The sequence below is a fragment of the Schistocerca americana genome, chromosome 1 (assembly GCF_021461395.2).
Source record: "Schistocerca americana isolate TAMUIC-IGC-003095 chromosome 1, iqSchAmer2.1, whole genome shotgun sequence".
In the NCBI taxonomy this organism is placed as follows: Eukaryota; Metazoa; Arthropoda; class Insecta; order Orthoptera; family Acrididae; genus Schistocerca; species Schistocerca americana.
In genome coordinates, this window is record NC_060119.1 from 750,996,940 (window position 1) to 751,004,539 (window position 7,600).

General features: G+C 41.1%; 1 pseudogene; it reads right to left on the reverse strand.

Annotated features, from left to right (window-relative positions):
• Positions 1–1,045: 1,045 nt before the first annotated feature.
• Positions 1,046–1,163, reverse strand: LOC124559271 (annotated as a pseudogene).
• Positions 1,164–7,600: the final 6,437 nt, after the last annotated feature.

Consider the following 7,600-nt stretch of genomic DNA (forward strand, 5'->3'; position numbering starts at 1 on the left):
GTCGTTAGAGATGGAACACAAGCTCGGAATGGGGAAAGAAATCGGCAGTGCCTTATCAAAGGATCCATCTCAACAATAATTAAAGCAGTTTAGGGCAATCACAGAAAATTAAATCCCAGTAGGCAAATAGGGAGTTGAGCCAGTTCCCTACTTATAACGAGTCTTACGTTTTACTCCTACAGCACCTTGGATCAAAGGAAATACATGTTAATTTTAAGAATAGCGTGTCGTAATGACGTAGCCAGATATGAGACTAGTTTTAACGGTAATGTGGCTATCTGAGAAAGTTACAATGGCCAAGTAATCGAGAGCTTTTGTTCCTGAAACCGAAACGAATTACCATTAAAAATTAATTGTAATGCAACACAGCAAACAGTGAATCAGGTATGATATATGAAACGAATTTAAAGTCTCGATTTGTTTTCAGTGATCGAGAAGTTGTGGCATTCGAGGGAACGGAAACAGTAACGTAAGTGTGTAAGTATGCCGGAAAATTGAGTCAGAAATGCTTTATGCTCTTCTATGACAAATTTCACCGGAACGGAATCATCATCTGTATTGCTGACAAAAAAAAAACAGCTCATAGCATATTCAAATGGTTATGATGCTTATTTTGCCTGTAATATTAACAAAAATAAATTACAGAAGTTGAAAGTGAATCGTAATATTCACTGATCGTAATATTCACTGACATCAGGAACTTTGATCCTTCTTCCCCACCACGTAATAGATCACTTGCTGATAATAAATTCCATAGGATACCTTCCTATGGTAATTTTTCTAACATGATAGGCAAATGTTTGATTTCTAAAGATATAACTCCAATTTTTTAGATCTCTTCTCCCGCACGGTCCCTGAAGTTCCAAAGGTACTGACTGACCGCCGTGTCATCCTCAGCCCACAGGTGTCACTGGATGCGGATATGGAGGGGCATGTGGTCAGCACACCGCTCTCCCGGCCGTATGTCAGTTTCCGAGACCGGAGCCGCTACTTCTCAATCAAGTAGCTCCTCAGTTTGCCTCACAAGGGCTGAGTGCACCCCACTGGCCAACAGCGCTCGGCAGACCGACCGGTCACCCATTCAAGTGCTAGCCCAGCCCGACAGCGCTTAACTTTGGTGATCTGACGGGAACCGGTGTTACCACTGGGGCAAGGCCGTTGGCATGATGTTTTACATCCCAAAGAATAATGGCCAAAATTTCAGATATAGAGAGCCGTTTATACAGGATAACTTTAAGTCATCAGGGATATATAGTATTACTAGCGAGGTTTGTAATGCTAAATCTACAGGGTGAGTCACCCAACGTTACCGCTGGATGTATTTCGTAAACCACATCAAATACTGACGAACCGATTCCACAGACCGAACGTGAGGAGAGGGGCTAGTGTAATTGTTCAATACAAACCATACAAAAATGCACGGAAGTATGTTTTTTGACACAAACCTACGTTTTTTTAAATGGAACCACGTTAGTTTTGTTAGCACATCTGAACATATAAACAAATACGTAATCAGTGCCGTTTGTTGGATTGTAAAATGTTAATTACATCCGGAGATATTGTAACCTAAAGATGACGCTTGAAACCTCCGACGTTCAGTTGCGTGTTGTAACAAACACGGGCCACGGTCGGCGAGCAGCATCTGCAGGGACATGTTTACGATGACGACCGTGTTTACGAGTGTGGCTGTAGTGCTCTGTTGTGGTTTGGTCTAGCTGTCGCAGTGTCCGCATGTAGCGCTTGCTGCTGTTGTTATTCTGCATTCGTCTCTGCACGCAGACCAACTGTAGTACACCGTGTTACCAGACGTCTGTGATAGTGTAGTGTTGTAGGAACTGTGACCATGGAGTATTCGAACTCTGAAAAGGCGGAGATGATACTCATCTATGGCGTGTGTCGACGAAATGCAGCTGAAGCTTGCAGGGTGTATGCAGAACGGTACCCGGACAGAGAGCATCCAACTTGCCGCAAATTGCAAAACATCTAGCGCCAACTGTATGCAACAGGTATGGTCGTAGCACGCAAACGGGTCCGTAACAGGCCCGTCACAGGAGAAGCGGGTGCAGTTGGTGTGTCAGCTGCTGTTGCCATGAATCCACACATGAGTACACGGGACATTGCGAGGGCCGGTGGACTGAGTCAAAGTAGTGTCATGCGCATACCTCATCGTCACCGCTTTCACCCGTTTCATGTGTCGCTACATCAGAAATTACATGGTGATGACTTTAATCATCGAGTGCAATTCTGTCAATGGGCATTAACAGAGAATGCGTTGTAGTTCTACCTGTTTACCGATGAAGCGGGTTTCACAAACCACGGGGCAGTGAATCTACGGAACATGCATTACTGGTCCGTGGACAATCCTCGCTGGCTCAGACAGGTAGAGCGACAGCGACCGTGGACTGTAAATGTATCGTGCGGAATAGTTGGCGACCACCTCATTGGTCCTCACTTCATTGCAGGGGCCCAAACAGCTGCAACATACATCGCGTTTCTACAGAATGATCTGCCAACGTTGCTCGAAAATGTCCCACTGGAAACGCGTCGTCGTATGTGGTATCAGCATGATGGTGCACCTGCACATTCCGCAATTAACACTAGGCTGACCCTAGACAGGATGTTCGACGGGCGTTTCATAAGACGTGGAGGATGCATAAATTGGCCAGCCCGTTCTCCTGATCTTACACCTCTGGACTTCTTTCTGTAGGGTACGTTAAAGGAGAATGTGTACCGAGATGTGCCTACAACCCCAGAGGATATGAAACAACGTATTGTGGCAGCCTGCGGCGACATTACACCAGATGTACTGTGGCGTGTACGACATTCATTACGCCAGAGATTGCAATAGTGTGCAGCAAATGATGGCCACCACATTGAACATCTATTGGCCTGACATGTCGGGTCACACTCTATTCCACTCCGTAATTGAAAACGGAAACCACGTGTGTGCGTGTACCTCACCCCTCACGGTAATGTGCATGTGCGTCAGTGAAAAAGACCAATAAAAAGGTGTTAGCATGTGGACGTAATGTGCTGTTCCAGTCTCTTCTGTACCTAAGGTCCATCACCGTTCCCTTTGGATCCCTACGTAATTCGGTGCTCTCCGATACACACGATCGAACAGCGGATGAGTGGTACTCAAGCGTCAACTTTAGGTTACAATATCTCCGGATATAATTAACATTTTACAATGCAACAAACAGCACTGATTACGTATTTGTTTATATGTTCAGATGTGCTAACAAAACTAATGGGATTCCATTTAAAAAACTTAGGTTTGTGTAAAAAACATACTTCCGTGCATTTTTGTATGGTTTGTATTAACCAATTACACCAGCACTCTCCTCACGTTCGGTCTGTGGAATCGATTCGTCAGTACTTGATGTGGTTTACGAAATATATCCAGCGGTAATGTTAGGTGATTCACCCTGTATACTGAAGCACCGAAGAAACTGGTATAGGCATGCTTATTCAAATACAGAGATATGTAAACAGGCAGAACAAGGCGCTGCGGTGGCAACACCTATATAAGACAGAAAGTGTTTGGCGTAGTTGTTAAATCTGTTAATACTGTATAGTGACCCTTTCCATATATTTGACATGAACAATATAAATAACGACAAAATAACTACACATGCGTAATTTTGTGTGAACTTTAATGCCTAATTGTGATACGGACCAAGTGACGAAATAACTTTAAAGACAATTAAACGATTCTCATAATAGAAAAAAGACATGATTCTCCGTGATATAAGATCATATGTGTAAACTAAAGAACTGAAGACTATAATCTTTGTTTTATTATAAAAGGACTGGAAGACAATGAACTTAGCAGTGTTCTGATGTTTTCTTGTGTCTTAGCTATTGTTTGAGTGCAGAAGGTACGATTGTATTGCGATAGCTTTTGTCTTGTTCTCGTTTAATTACTAGAATATAATTGATGTGTAGAAGAGTTACGAAAATATAATAAGCTAATCTGGAGTGCAGAGTAATCATTTAAGGAACCCACGCCACATTTGCTACAACGCAAGAGCATTTTTTTGCAGCTGCTGCGGAGCTAGCTGCGATCATCTTTGACTTAGAAAGTTGGCCGCCATTACGCGGCGCATTTAAACTTTTTATTTCCACAGGAAATACGACGAAGCCGGAGGAGAATAACTTATTTAAAAATACTATCAAAATTAATCAGCATTAAATCACAAGATTTATTTTATCATAAAGTAACTATTTACGGTGACACAATTTACTATAGGTCAGGTGCCTCTTTGCATAAATTTTAGTACGCTAACGCACGTGATATTATTTGTAGGGAGCCTGGCGCTCGTTTTCAATCAGAATTTAAAGTTTAACTTGGCAACCTGCAAATATATTATTGCTTATCTGTAATTGTTTCTTACAAGGTTTTATGAAAGATAGCTTTACGACATTTAACTTCACGAACTTAATAGAATCCTCATATAACTTATAGCAGAAAGGGGCATTACAAATAAATGTCGCCACGGAACGTTGGGCGCGAGAAGAGGAAATATTAATATTTCTGTATATATGTATATAGGTATTGATTAACTTTTATTGTGTTGTAATAGAAAATAAATTTCATTTCATGTATAAACATCCTGAGCGAGAGCAGCAGAGAAGAACTGACTATAGCCTGAGACGATGCAGATAGCAATAAGAGGAGAAAACCTTAAGGTAAATGACCAATAGGCATCATATCTTGCTACATAGGCAACTATCATCAAAATGCAGTACCATAGATAGTACATGGTGTTTAGTGAGATAGAATATATTCTCTGCTCGTAACATCCATAGTAACCAAGTGATAATTAGTATTTTTGAACATAGTCCGCATTTATAGTTTAGTATAGGTTTATTGGTTAGATAAGTGAATATATTATCATTATGGGGAAAGTTGGACGAGTTTTGGAGTTGCAACCAGGTGTTGGGACGAGTGTTTTAGATAATGTTCAGTTATTGCCTGAAATGGACAGGGGTAACGAAATCTTAGACATTAATAGTGAGCAACGAGTAGAGAACATATACACTATAATTTCCAGTGAAATGCCAGTAAGTATCCAGCATACTGAAATTTTGGAACCAGTAGCAGCTACCAGCAGGGATGGTGTTAATGTTTCAAGGAGTAGGATAACTACCACACCGGTATGTTCACCAATACCGGATCCATTTGCTGAATTGCTTAGAAAATTAGAAGAAAGAGTAGATTAAGGGAACAGGAATTGAGAAAAAGAGATCAAATCTTAATGGAGAGTATTAGTAGTTTGAATAACCAATTTGAAAAGATACAATTAGAATGACCGAAATGAAAAAAGCCCGAAGATTGTCAGCAACTTAGCACAAGATGTGCAAATGCTGAAAACTGCGCCGACAGTCATTAAGGAAGACGTGGAGCAACTATCTAATCGCATGGATAATTTAGAAGTAGCCCAGAAAGAGGCAATAGAACAACATTTAAACGAACAAGCAAAAAATGTCGAAAAGGAGTTCCAAGACTGGTTAAACGAAAAGGAAAACCAGATCTCCGAACAAGTAGAAAGCAAGGTACAGGCTGCAATGCACCAAGTTATTAGCGGAGCAGCGGTAGGCACACAAATTACTATCGAAACGCTACCACTCGCAGATGGAAAACGCGAAGCGAAATATAAATTGCAAATACGGCTGTGGTAGCATGGATTCTCTCTAAGTGTATGTAAACTCCAGTGTGCGCAACCGAAAGCGAGTGAACGCAACGACTATTGCACGATTTTACCTGTGCGGTTGAGAACGTAGTATGTACAGTCCGTATCAATAAACCAATAATTCGGTCAGAGAGAATGAACATGGACAGGGAAGCTTGCCGACTCATAATCTGATGGGGGCAGTTTCTTCTTATTCCGTAAACAACATAGATGAAAGCTTAATCAAACATCGAAAATTCCAGGTGTTTAACGCAGAAAAGAAAACCATACATCCAGTAATTTTTATCAAAGGATTCCGTAATGTGTTGCCGACTGCCTGGAATGAACACCAGAAAATACAATTCATAATCGCACACATTCAAGGTGACGCTGCCCTATGGACAAATGAAGCAATATATAATTGCCACAGTGTACCGCAGTTTGAGAAACATTTTTTGGAACGATACTGGTCGAAAGCAATTCAGGAAAGATTGAGAACTGAAGTGTGTAGCCCACAAATCTATAACCAGAAACAAGACACACTTCGCAAGTATTTTGAGACATACCTTAATAAAACCCGATATTGGATGAACCAATATCGACACTAGATGTTATACGAATATTAAAATTACGATTACCCAGCTATATTCGTGACAAGTTGATAAATGTACCAGAAGATGACTTGGAACGATACCTGTCTGTGTTGGATGAAACTGATGTTTCACAGGAGGAAAATAGGGACCGTGAGAATGGAAATTCTTCACCCCGTAAGTTTGTAAATCGTAATAACAACAACAATTCCAATTTTGGAAATAATGGTAACGGAAAACCAGACCAATATACCGAACAAAACAGGAAGTTTGGAAATGGACAAACGCCATATAATAAGAAAAGGAGGTGGGAAGAGAGAGGTCAACCCACATACAACAATAACCCGAACAACAATCGAAAAATAAATGAAGGTCAATGACCAAATCAAAACAACAGTGTAAATAACCACAATTACCCGGTGCAGTGGATGCAAACTTCAATGCCGCCACCACCGGCAGTTAATAGCACTCAATCTCAATACCACAATCAGAATTCTGTGCAGAATACCAATGCCACACCACAACCGTGTACAGATACTAACAGCAGTGTACGAATAGTGGAAATGTCATCAGACGGAAGCAACAACATGGCTAGGTCGTCAAACGACAAAAGACCTCAGTAAGCTCCTAATTGAATGTCGACGGACAGACAGGGGGCACATCTACAAATAATGCACAAAATAATGTACAGTTATTAAGGTACCAGGAGCGAAGTAATATGCGACAAGATTTGTTAACTGAACATCATAAATGTAATCCAACAGAAACAAATGTACTGCAAACTATTATAAAAGCAAGGATAAATGAGATTCCGATAGAAGCCTACGTAGATACCGGTGCCACTAACGAAGTAATGAGCTACGATGTATTCAGAACATTGAGTCAAAACCGCAAATTACCCACATATCCTGCAGAAAACTGTCGTGTCACTGGAGCGATTAGTGCACAGACACAACACATTCAGTACCAGGTGCTGGTGGATTTATGCCGGGGAAAGGATACTATTAAATGTAACTTTCTTGTGGTCAAGGGATTAAGAGTAGTCTGCATCCTGGGATGCGACTTCTTCAGCGCGATAAAGCCAAAGATAGACCTTTCAAGCGGGAAGCATGCTGAATGGCAATACACAGATTGTATCGGATTTTATGCGAACTAAAAATGTTCTTGGTAAAATTTGCTAGAGCATACGGGTGAAAAGCGGAGGACTGCCCATATTCCAAGTAAGGAATGACTTAAGAGGGCAAGAGGAATATTATTCAGATCTAGTTCAACCTGAAACACTTCGTTGGACAGACACGCTCGACAGTAAAGTGCATGAGTCAGAATACCTAATCG